Source organism: Rana temporaria, chromosome 1, assembly GCF_905171775.1.
Source record: "Rana temporaria chromosome 1, aRanTem1.1, whole genome shotgun sequence".
In the NCBI taxonomy this organism is placed as follows: Eukaryota; Metazoa; Chordata; class Amphibia; order Anura; family Ranidae; genus Rana; species Rana temporaria.
The window spans coordinates 577,665,817-577,679,274 of NC_053489.1; positions in this window are offsets into that span (position 1 = coordinate 577,665,817).

Below are 13,458 nucleotides of genomic sequence, written 5' to 3' on the forward strand. Positions count from 1 at the left end.
AGAATGTGCAAATAAGCTTGGCGCTATGGGCCAGATCCACATACATTTGGATCGGCGCAGCGTATCAGAGATACACTACGCCGCTGTACCTTACCTGGCGTATATTCGAATCCTCAGCGAGTTCGCGCCGTAAGTTATGGCGGCGTAGTGTATTTCTGGCGGCGGATTTCAAATTGGGCGGGTTGGGGGCGGGTTTCATTTAAATGAATCGCGTCCCCGCGCCAAATGAACTGCGCATGCGTCGTCCCGAAATTTCCCGCCGTGCATTGCGCTAAATGACGTCGCTAGGACGTAATTTTTTTTACTTAGACGTGAGTTACGTCCATCCCTATTCACGGACGACTTACGCAAAAAAAAAAACATGGCAAGTCTATCTATACGCCGCAAAATACCAGCTTTAACTATACGCCGGAAAAAGCCGACTACAGACGATGTTAGAAAATGCGACAGCCGCGCGTACGTTCGTGGATCGTCGTAATTCGCAAATTTGCATACCCGACGCGGAAAACGAAGCAAACTCCACCCAGCGGGCTCCGAAGTATTGCACATACGATCCGAAGGCGTACGAAGCCGTACGCCTGTCGGATCGAACCCAGAAGCCGTCGTATCTTGGTTTGAGGATTCAAACTAAAGATACGACGCAGGAAATTTGAAAGTACGCCGGCGTATCAGTAGGTACGCCGGCGTACTTCGTCTGTGGATCTGGCCCTATATCTTTATATGTTTAGCTCCATTTCGTCTATTTACATACCTCCACATATACTACACCTCTATGTCCCCAGATACCGATGTAATCCAACTATCCCATATTTTGTCAAACTTTTTAGGGCATCCCCTAGAGGTATATGTTCATTTATACATTGGCAATGCTTTGTTAATCAGTTCCACCCAAAAGAGAAGAGAAGGAGGAGCCGTGTCCTTCCACCTAAGAGTCAATGCTTTTTTGCCATAAAAGAAAACTAGCCTTAGTAGGGTTTTCTGGGAACTAGTTATATCCCCCTCTCCAAAATATCCTAAGAGGCATCTGGCTGGAGAGTAAATATTTGGACGCGCTAATTTTTCCTCTAAGAATTTCAAGATTGCCGCCCAGAATCTCCCCACAAGGGAGCAAAGCCAAATCGTATGGAAATAGTCACCTACGGCAACATTGCACCGGGAGCACTCAGTTGTATCTGCCATACCCATCTTATGAAGTCGCGCCGGGATATAATATATTCGGTGGAAATAATTAAACTGTATTAGTTTGTCTCTGGCTAAGATCCCCAAAGGCAACAGCGATTCAGCAACCTCAGTCCAAGATTCCTCTGTAAGGAATGGAATATCAGAACTCCACTGTGCAGAGGTCAGCAGGGCAAAATATATCTAGAAATAGTTTTGAATGGTCATCTTCAAATGGCAATTTTTCCAAATTACAGTGGGAAAGCTTGACCTCCTTTAAACCAAATTTCCCCAGAGGTCCTGATGGTGGAGATGGATTTAGCTGCAAGCTAGTACCAGGTCGCGGTCCTCAAGTTTGCCCCACCAGGGTGTGAGCAAGCTGGGGTCCAATAGCGGATAAACAGACAAGGATGAAAGGCAGTAGAGTAGTCCAGGAACAGACCAAGGGTCAGACACAGGTCGTTGCAGGTTAAGATGGCAGCAGGAAAGACAACAGCAAGGCACTGGCAGGGAAGGTACAATAACCTGGCAAACAGGAAGTGCTGAGACAAGGCTTTTATAGGAAGTTCATGGGAGGAGCAAGGGGTTCAAGGTTCAACTTATTTGAAGCACTCATCAATGTATTATATAGGCGTCAGGACCTGAGACCTCTTCTGTGTCTGGCATTGACTCTTACAGACGTGCTCGCTCCCGATGCCTGGTTATACACTGTATAGTCCACACCACTCTACACAGCAAGGGCCAGCAAGGGGCGGATGTGATATTGACCATTGCTTTTTTGATTGGTTATCCACGCCGCTCTTTACAGCAAGGGGCGGATGTGATATTGAGCAGTCCTTTTTTGGATGATGGTTTTCTGAATAAAATAGACGTCTCACATCCACCCCTTGCTGTATAGAGCGGCGTGGATAACCAATCATAAAAGCGCTGCTCAATATCACATCCGCCCCTTGCTGTGTAGAGCGGCGTGTATAAGCAGGCATCAGGCATCGGGAGCGAGCTTGTCTAAGCTGACAATCAGCTGTTGAGGCTTGGAGATTTCCATGGCCTCCTACTGCGCATGCCCCGCTCCTGGCCGCGCCTGCGCAGTCGAGGCAGGAACCTATCAGATGGAGGAACCAGCTCGACAAGACACTGGTCCTCACCCAGTTATCAAAAATGTTGTTGTATCAAGGCCGGATTTTCTCCTATTGAGGCTAAGAAGAGGTGGTGTGGAAGCTTCCCACAGTGGTGTTTACACCTCCTGCCTGGTTGACTCATTGGGCATAAGCCATATTGAGCCCACATGTTTCAGTAAGCTTTTTTCTATATTGGTGGTGGTGGACACATCTACTCATGTGATTCCTGCTGATTTCTTTCTTCTGGGTCACTTTATTGAACATTTATTTTTACTTATCGATTTATTGGACTCTTTTTTTCTTTTGCATTTCATATTTTTTCTCACATACGTTTTGAGGTTATCTCCCTCTAGATCACGTTTGCGTATATATGAGTAGAAGGTCACATTTTTTGTATGTTATTGTATATTTCTTTTGTTTTATTTTGCTGTTTTGATACCTTTACTTTGTGAACACAGACTTTGTAAATAAACCACTTTTTGACTTGCGTGTTTTTGTAAATCAGTAGTGTGTTTGGATTGTAAAAAGGAAATAAGGACACCACAAGCTGGTTTTGCATTTTGCTTTTTCGAGAATGCATGTTTCTCTGCACATCCCTGGAACAAGCAGGGGTGAATGAGGCCTTATACAAAATGGGGGGAAAAAAGTTTTGGCTTTAGTTCTACTTTAAATGACATCTGATGTTGTCTAAAAATTGTCAGCACACCTTATTTAAAATGTATGTAAACCCTAAAGCTGTTCTTCAGCGTGTTTGGCATCATGCTACACTGTATACAGTTATTATTATGATACAGGATTTATATTGCGCCCACAGTTTGTGCAGCACTTTACAACATTAGGGTAGAAAGTAGAGTTACAATACAATTCAACATAGAATGAATCAGAGGGTTCGGCTCGTTAGAGTTTACAATTTAGGAGATCTTCAGTAAATAATTTTTGTGAATCTGTTGTCGACCAGTGACTGTGCCTGATAAGATGTAGCTACTCCTCGGCTGATTATTTTCCACTGAGCTCGTATGATTTTTAAATCGACTTTTGTCAAGCCAGATGTTGGTTGCAGGCAGGGCCGTTTGAAGGAATTTGGGGGCCCCAAGCAAAATGGACATGGAGGCCCCCCAACCCCCCCTCCCCCCGCACGCAAAGCCCCCCTCCCCATGTTTTTTTTACTCCCCCCTCCCCATGTTCCTTTTACTCCCCCTCCCTCCCTCCCTCCCTATGTTCTTTTTACTCCCACCCCCCCCCCCCCCCCCGGCCCTCTCCTCCCCTCCCTACCGGGTCCGTACCGCGCGGCAGGAGATTCAGTTTCCTGTTCCCAGCCGGACTGAAAGGAAGTGAGCACTCAGTGTGCACTTCCTGTCAGTCCGGCTGGAGTCTGGACTGACAGGAGGAAGGAAGAGGAGCTCGGCCATGCTACAGAGAAGGGGAAATGAAGACTCGAGGCAGCAGTGCTGCAGGCTCTCTATAGAGCGCTCAGGCGGCTGCAGCATATAAGGAAGGAAGCTTAGCGCGGCAAAGGCCCTGCTTGGGGCCCCAGGCCAGCTCGGGAGCCCCAAGCAATTGCTTGGTTTGCCTGCCTTGTAGCGATGGGCCTGGTTGCAGGGCCACCCACAGCTCCAATTTAAGCAAGAATCAGCAGTAACATGAGCCCCTCATGGGGACCTTTACATCACCTCACAAATAGGGCCTGTGAACACCATTGCATTGATGTGGTGTGCTATGAAAAAACATCTTACATTAAGTACCAATTTCAGCACAGCGTGTTGCAATGCAATCACGTTGCAAAGACATTGCAGTGAATAGAACTGAATAAAATGTCCCTTGTGACATTTTACTTAAATTCTTTAAAAAAAACAGCAACAACAGAAAACAAATACATGATTACAACACTGATTGCAGTTTTGTTCAGAAAGGTCCATTCAATCCAAAACTTCAGTAGGTAAAAATCTCCATAGATGACGCTGTAATTTTTTTTGCAGGTTACATGTTTAGAGTTACAGGGGAGTTCTAGTGCTAGAATTATTACTCTCACTCTAACGATCACGGCGTATGTAACCTGTGTGTATCTGGCTCTGATACTAGCCAGTGCCTCACCAGCCACTGACCTCACCGCACATCATATGGTACATAGGAATGTTTGTTCATAAATGTACTAGTATGTGGCTTACTTAAGTAACATAATTGTCAGTGTTATTAGATTAGATCTGTAATGCCGAACATACAAGGGTCAAATTTCCAAACAAATTTTCCTTTGGAAATCGTAATTAAAAAATGTTGTTTGAATTTCTCACCATTAGTGTAGTGGGCCACAGCAATGGCCGATTTTGGTACGGCCATTGAAGTGATCAGGCATGTTGAATTTTTTTTTTAAAACAAAGTAATTTCTAATCAATGATGGAAGAATTATAATCGAAAAAGTAATGAGCATAAGCTGTGACTCGAAAAGAAAAGAAGATTTCCAACCACATTTTATTTTATGAAGAAACATGAGGTGAAACTGAAGGCTTAGTTGGTAGAATTTCCAAATCAAAGATGGCACCATTAAAATTACAAAACAGACAACATTTTTTGATTTCCAAAAGTAAATTTGTTCAGAAATTCAACCCATGTATGGCCTGCATTAGGCTTGGTCCACACTGGTGCAATGTGAGAACCTGTGTGAACCCAGCACGGGTTCCAGCATCGTACCCAACTCGCAGGCAGCTCACACTGCCATATGCAACCCGCTGCGGGTGTCAATACAAAGTTAATGACACCTCCAGATCGATACATATATTGCAGTGCGGACTGTCAGTTCGGACATGAATCAGATCGCATGGGTGTGAACACCTATGCAATCCGATTCTGGTGTGGACCAAAAAAAGTGTCCTGCACGACTTTAATCTGAATTTAATGAAAATTAAGCCATACAATGTGTATGGCTAAATTGGCATCGCACAGACATTGCATGTGATCTCACACAGCGCACCAGTGTGAACCAAGCCTTAAGCAGCCAATGGCCAAATGTAGAAGCACACATGGCAGGGTGATGATGTTGCTGCTATTTGCTAAAGCTGGCCATAGATGAATCAAATCTTGTCCGGTTCAGCAGGGACCAGCTGAGATTTGATCCATCTATGGGCAAGCTGGTTGTACTGAAGTTAATCCATTGAAAATTGCATCATCTATGGCTTGCTTAACCTCTTCCCGCCGTGCACACGCATATACGCAACTATATGTAAACGGTTTACTGTGCCCAGAGAGCACTCCCTGCATGCTCCCAGCACAGTACTCCCGATGCATACTTGCGATCAAGAGCTTTTCGATCATATGACCTCTGTGACAGCCAATCACAGCAGTCCAATGATCAGAATGCCATTTCTGCCTTTCGGCATTTTGATCCACTTAAAGGGCCAGGAGGCGGCGATGGAAAGGAGTTAGGAAGCAAAAGAGACTATGGCCAAACAAAAAGTGTATACGACTGTTGCTGGCAATTTTTCTGTCTGCTTTGAATACAAGTTTTTGGAGCTGTAGCCTTTCTGCTTTAGAAATGAATGAAAATAATATTCCACATGTATGTGATGACTGCACTGAAAATCATAGATCTCATAGATCTCATATTTTCATCTACTTGGAAACTGTAGCTACAGTGCCCTGAAAAAGTATTCATACCCCTTGAAATTTTCCACATTTTGTCATGTCCCAACCAAAAATGTAAATTTATTTTATGTGATAGACCAACACAAAGCGGCACCAATTCCCAAAAGTAGTTTCTGTACCACTTTTGGTGACTTTGGGGTGCGATTTGTATAGACATCTGAGCAGCAACCCACACAGATGGAAATTCGCCCCGAAGTCAGACTGACATGCAGGAATGAAATTGCGCAAGTTCAGCAGTGCACCTGTAAGGGGCCCGGTAGCCCACAGGGCCCCAGATGGCAACCCCCCTTTTTTTATTTTTATTTTATTATATTTTTATTTTACTTTTTATTAAAGGCACAATTTGTTTTTGTTTTTTTGTTTTTTTTAGAGGTCCGGATGTCCCCAGGGGCTCGGAGGCCCCCAGGGCCCCGTATGGCAACCCCCCCCTTTTTTTATTTATTTTTTATAAAAAATATATATATTTTTTTAATATATTTTTATTTTATTTTTTATTAAAGGGCCAATTTTTTTTTTTTAGGGGTCCGGAGATCCCCAGGGCCCCGGATGACAACCCCCCCTTTCTTTATAAAAAAATTATATTTTTTTTATATAATTTTATATATATATATATATATATATATATATATATATATATATATATATATATATTATTTTTTATAAATGTTTATTTATTTTTTTTATAGATTTTTTTTTATTTTTTTTTTATTAAAGGGCCTAGAGGTTTCTTTTTTTTTTTTTATTAAAGGGCCCAGAGGTCCTCAGGGCCTCAGATGGCAACCCCCCTTTTTGACAAAAAAAAATATATATATTTTTTATTTCTTTTTATATATATTTTTCTTTATTTCTTATTTTTTTGTAAAGGGCCTGTTTTCATCGGACAAACCGATCGTGTACACAGGGCTTTAGAGTCTGCAAAAGACTTGAGACTGGGGCAGGGGTTAACTATTCATATGGACAATGACCCTAAACATACAGCCAGTGCTACACTGGAATGGTATAGATCAAAGCATATTCATGTGTTAGAATGGCCCAGTCACAGTCCAGACTTAAATACAATTGAGAATCTGTGGCAAGACTTGAAAATTGCTGTTCACAGACACGCTCCATCCAATCTGACAGAGGTGGAGCTATTTTGCAAAGAAGAATGGGCAACAATGTCACTCTCTAGATGTGCAAAGCAGGTAGAGAATTGCAGCAAAAGCTGGTTCTACAAAGTATTGACTGAGGAGGCTGAATACAAATGCATGTCACATTTTTCACATATTTATTTTTAAAAAAAATTATAAAAAAAACATATATTTTCCTTCCACTTTTTTGTGCCACTTACATTTAAATGTTTGGTTGTGACATGACAAAATGTGGAAAATTTCAAGGGATATGAATACTTTTTCAAGGCACTGTATGTTGTAAGAGAATCCAAAATACGGAGTTACTGTATCTGTTTGTAAATGAACAAAAACCACAAAGAACAGTTTGATTTATCAAAGGAAAAGTTTAAAGTTTTGTTTCAGAGAAAACAGAATTGAGAAAAGCCATGATATATTTGTTTACATTGTTATAAAATACTACCAGCAGGAAACAGAGAAATAACAAGCTGTCCCTCCTCCTGTTTTTCTTCCATTTCTAATTTAGCATCTGGAGCTGACTAGCCGATATCTCTCAGGAAGTGCTAACAAATAAAGATGACCCTTTCATTAATTCCAAATACAATACTCAATAAAAACATGACATTTCATCCTTAATCAACATTCGGAATCTAGGCTGGGTACCACACATACCGTGTAAACATGGAGGTCCACGCTGTGACTTGTATATCTTTCTGACTTATATCCTACACAGCTGGAGTCCCCAGTGTGAACTTATGCTTTCAGCATTACCACCAGTATAAAGTGAAATTCAGGATATCAGTTATACCTTCCTATATATATCAAGCCGAGAAAACTAAGACCAGAGCATTTGCAGTTTCACGTTATCTTTGGGGGCATTGGTTTAAGTACTCCAGAATAAAAAGAAGGAGGAAAAAAAAAGCTAAAATTAAAGGGACACTTTTACCTTCCCTTGCAGGACAAAGTGACAATGGGGTAGATTCAGCAAGCAATTACGCCTGCGTATCCACTTTCTGTATTCAGAAAGCTCGATACGCCGACTGTAGCCTAAGATACGACTGGCATAAGGCTCTTATGCCGTCGTATCTTAGGCTGCATTCTGCCGCTGGCCGCTAGGTGACGTTCCCGTAGTTGTCAGCGTAGAGTATGCAAATTGCATACTCACGCCGATTCACAAACGTACGCGCGACCGGCGGTCGTGTTTTACGTCGTTTGCGTTCGTCGCTTTCGTCGTAAGGCTGCTCCTGCTATTAGGAGGCGCAGCCAATGGTAAGTATAGACATCGTTCCCGCGTCGCGATTTTCGAAATTTACGCCGTTTGCGTAAGTGGATCGTGAATGGCGCTGGACGCCATTTACGTTCACGTCGAAGCAAATGACGTCCTTGCGACGTCATTTACCGCAATGCACTTCGGGAAATTTTCCCGACGGAGCATGCGCAGTACGTTCGGCGCGGGAACGCGCCTAATTTAAATGATCCACGCCCCCTATGGGATCATTTAAATTACGTGTGCTTACGCCGGCCCCTTTTACGAAACGCAGCCGCAAATTACGGAGCAAAGGCTTCGTGAATGAAGCGTAGCTCCAGTAATTTACGGAGGCGTAGCGTAAAAACGGTACGCTGCGCCGCCGTAGCAGTGCGCGCCCCTACCTGAATCTACCCCAGTGTCACTACAAAGGATCTCTCGGATCCCATTTACTCATCTAACCACTGATCCCTCAACCACTCCTTCTGTTACAACCATCACTAAAATCACAATATCAGTGACCATAGGGAACAGGGCCGATCCGCCCTATAGGCTCACTATGCAAGCCGCTTAGGGCCCCGCAAAGCTGCGAAGGGCCCCCCAAATTACTAGAGGCCACGCCTGGTGAGAAGTCATTTTCGCCCCCTCACCCCGCTTCTCAACTCGCTGGCTGCATGGGAGAAGAGGTAAGAAGTCAGCACCCCCTGCTTCTCAATTTAATGTAAGATGTCATTTTCGACAGCAGAACACCGCCTCCCCCTGCTTCTCAACTTTCTTTAATGTGACATGTCACTGTCGTCAGCGCCCCCCGCTTCTCATTTTTAATGTGCCAACAAGTCATTTTGCTTAGGGCCCCAGGGAGGTCAGGATCGGCACTGATAGGGAATGATGATGTCACACCTCCAGCTGTGACAGCACTCAGGCCGAATGATTGGCTAATAAACCCAAGTACTGTAATAGGGGGGTTGCACTATTATCGCCAAGTGAAAAGTAGAAAGGAATATTGGTGGTGCGCTGACAAGGTAAGTATGGCAGTTGGGGGGAGCTCTTTTCAAAAACCGTGTCAATTTACCCGGCATGGGTAAGATGACAATGGAGGTAATTTACTAAATGAATAATCCACTTTACACTACAACTGCAAACTACAATGCAAAGTGCACTTGAAAGTGCTCTTGGAAGTGCAGTCTCTAAATATGAGGGGTAGATCTGAAACGAGGGGAAGCTCTGCTGATTTTCTCATCCAATTGTGTGCAAGCTAAAATGCAGTTTTTTATCTTCCTTGCATGTCCCCCTCGGATCTACAGCGACTGCACTTTCAGTGCATTTTCAAGTGCACTTTGCACTTGTGCAAAGTGGATTTGCCTTTTGTAAATAACCCCCAATGTCTCTTTAAGGAAGCAGATGCATGAAAAAATAAAGTAATTTCTGCTATCATTAATATTTAGGAAGATGTTTTCCCAAACAACATCATGAGGCACAGTGGATCTAATTGACCACATTTTACATAAAGAACGAAATAAAAAGGTCTATAGACTGCTATGGACCCAACGAAATTCTGTGAACTACAGTACAGACCAAAAGTTTGGACACACCTTCTCATTCAAAGAGTTTTCTTTATTTTCATGACTATGAAAATTGTAGATTCACACTGAAGGCATCAAAACTATGAATTAACACATGTGGAATTATACATAACAAAAAAGTGTGAAACAACTGAAAATATATTTCATATTCTAGGTTCTTCAAAGTAGCCACCTTTTGCAGCAGACACATCTCTAGAACTGTTAAGAGGAGGCTGTGTGAATCAGGCCTTCATGGTAGAATATCTGCTAGGAAACCACTGCTAAAGAAAGGCAACAAGCAGAAGAGACTTGTTTGGGCTAAAGAACACAAGGAATGGACATTAGACCAGTGGAAATCTGTGCTTTGGTCTGATGAGTCCAAACTTGAGATCTTTGGTTCCAACCCCCGTGTCTTTGTGCGACGCAGAAAAGGTGAACGGATGGACTCTACATGCCTGGTTCCCACCGTGAAGCATGGAGGAGGAGGTGTGATGGTGTGGGGGTGCTTTGCTGGTGACACTGTTGGAGATTTATTCAAAATTGAAGGCATACTGAACCAGCATGGCTACCACAGCATCTTGCAGCGGCATGCTTTTCCATCCATCAGGACAATGACCCCAAACACACCTCCAGGCTGTGTAAGGGCTATTTGACCAAGAAGGAGAGTGATGGGGTGCTGCGCCAGGTGACTACCTCTTGAAGCTCATCAAGAGAATGCCAAGAGTGTGCAAAGCAGTAATCAAAGCAAAAGGTGGTTACTTTGAAGAACCTAGAATATGAAATATATTTTCGGTTGTTTCACACGTTTTTGTTATGTATAATTCAACATGTGTTAATTCATAGTTTTGATGCCTTCAGTGTGAATCTACAATTTTCATAGTCATGAAAATAAAGAAAACTCTTTGAATTAGAAGGTGTGTCCAAACTTTTGGTCTGTACTGTATATCAACCAAGGAAAGATATACCTAGAAATAGATCCTTAGAATTCCAAAAAAATTAATGGAGGGAGCTAAAACTTTGACTTGCCAAGCAGCATCCAAGAAGTCTAGGATTTAGAGAAGACCTTCAAAGAAGAGTGGACCAAAATCCCTCCTGAGATGTGTGCAAACCTGGTAACCAACTACAAGAAACGTCTTACCTCTGTGCTTACCAAGAAGAGATTCTCCACCAAGTACTAAGTCATGTTTTGCTTGGGGATCAGATACTTATTTTACTCACCGAACAGCAACTCAATTTATAAAAAAAATTTATTGTGTTTTTTCTTGATTTTTGGTTGATATTCTGTCTGTATCATTTAACCGCTTCAATACAGGGCATTTTCACCCCCTTCCTGCCCAGACCAATTTTTCGTTTTCAGCGCTGTCGCACTTTGAATGGCAATTGCCTGGTCATGCAACACTGTACCCAAATTAAATCTTTATGTTTTTTCTCCCACAAATAGAGCTTTTGTTTGGTGGTATTTGATCACCTCTGCGGTTTTTATTTTTTGCGCTATAAACAAAAGAAGAGCGACAATTTTGAAAAAAACACAATATTTTTTACTTTTTGATTTAATAAATATCACAACATTTTTTTTTATGTTTTTTCCTCAGTTTAGACCAATACATATTCTTCTACATATTTTTTGTAAAAAAAAAATCGCAATAAGCGATTGGTTTACGCAAATATTATAGCATCTACAAAATAAGGGATAGATTTATTTATTTTACTAGTAATAGCGGCGATCTGTGATTTTTATTGTGATCGTGACATTACGACGGACAGATCGGACACTTCTGACAAGTTTTTGGGACCATTCACACTTATACAGTGATTAGTGCTATAAAACTGCACTGATTACTGTGTAAATGTGACTGGCAGGGAAGGGGCTAACACTAGGGGGCGATCAAGGGGTTAATATGTTCCCTAGTGAGTTTACAAACACAGATCCATGGTCCTTCCGTGATTGCGGGCAATCGCAGGTGCCCGGGGGACATCGCGGCCGCTGGTCGCACGTGCATCGGGTCCCGAGCGATGCAGCAGGCGTGCAGATGATAAAGCAATTAATATACTTGTTAGAGCAATACAAAGATTGTTGCAGGACCAATATTTAGCTTAGCTTCAACAGCACCCTTGAGCCATACTTAACCATCAGAGGAGAGGTGGTATATGGGTTACGTATGCATGCAGGGCCTCCATCAGGGGGTACAGGCATTACACCTGTAAAGGGCCGATGGTCCTCAGGGGCCCGGTCGACCCCCCCATTTTTTTGCTTTGTGCTGCTGTCTCCAGCTCTGTAGTACTGTCTCCTCATAAACAAATGATAAAAACAGCTTGCTAGTGTGACATGGTTTATATCAAAATATATTTATTTAAGAAAAAGCCCCTAGAAAGGGTACGTGGTTATGGTGCTCTATGCAAAGCAAGTAAAACTTCATAAAAATCTGGGGATTTGTTTGCGATCAAATGTTTCTCCTCCGTGGGCAGACCAGCTGCCGTCTCCCCCGTCCTGGGAGCACTAGCGAGCACAGGCGCTGAGGGAAATTACATCAGGCGCTGTGGAGAGGAAGGAGCAGATTACAAGGGAGCACATAGCAACAGGCATAAAAAAAAGTAAGTAAAAAAAAATGAAAAATTCCAAATGTTGTTGGTTATGTTTATTGCTGCTGAAAAAGTTCATTTTATGGGTGGAACTCCACTTTTACAGCTAGGTCAGAGCACATTTGCCACATAAAGGATGATAAAGGGAAGTTGTTTAAAAATAACAAGGAGAAGACAACTGTACTAAATTAATTCTTCTTTTGTTTTTACAAAGGAAAAGGAGGGGTATAACAAGTAACAACCATGACTGTATTGTTAGTACCACATCACAGGATGTACCCTTGTGGCTAACAGAAGCCTGTGTTCTAAAAAGACTAGAAAAGCTTAACACAAATAAATCACCAGGACCAGATGGCTTTAACCCGGCAGACCTCAAAGAATTCAGTCAGGATATACTGTAGCCATTAGCCAAGCCTTTATTCCTAATTTTTATGGCCAGCGCCCTTACAGGAATGGTACCATCTGATTGGCTAAAAGCCCACGTAATACCAATATTTAAAACAAGTTTAGAGATATATTCCTGGAAACTACAGCCCTGTCAGTCTAACATCGATAGTATGTAAACTATTGGAGGGGATGATAAGCAAATTTATCCAAGAATTTACAGATGAGAATACTATCAGTAGTAATCAAGCATGGATTTTGCAAAAGTATTTGATACAGTCCCCCATAGACGCTTAATTTACAAACTGAGTTCTGTAGGCATGGACCATATGGTTTGTTCTTGGATAGAAAACTGGTTACAGGGGTGCATTCAAAGGGTGGTGATAAATAACATGTACTCAGACTGGTCTGGAGCGGTAAGTAAGGTACGTCACGGCTCTGTCCAGGGACCAATTCTGTTTAACTTGTTCATAAATGATATAGAGGTGGCTATAAATAGCTCAATCCGTCGAATCACTGCCTACGACTTGAACGTAACCTACGCCCATCCCTATTCACGTCCTACTACGTAAACGACGTAAAATACGACGGCTGTTCCCTGGTCTATACCTTTGCATGAGTTGCGCCTCATAGATGGGGAATAACTTTACGTCGGGCGTACGACC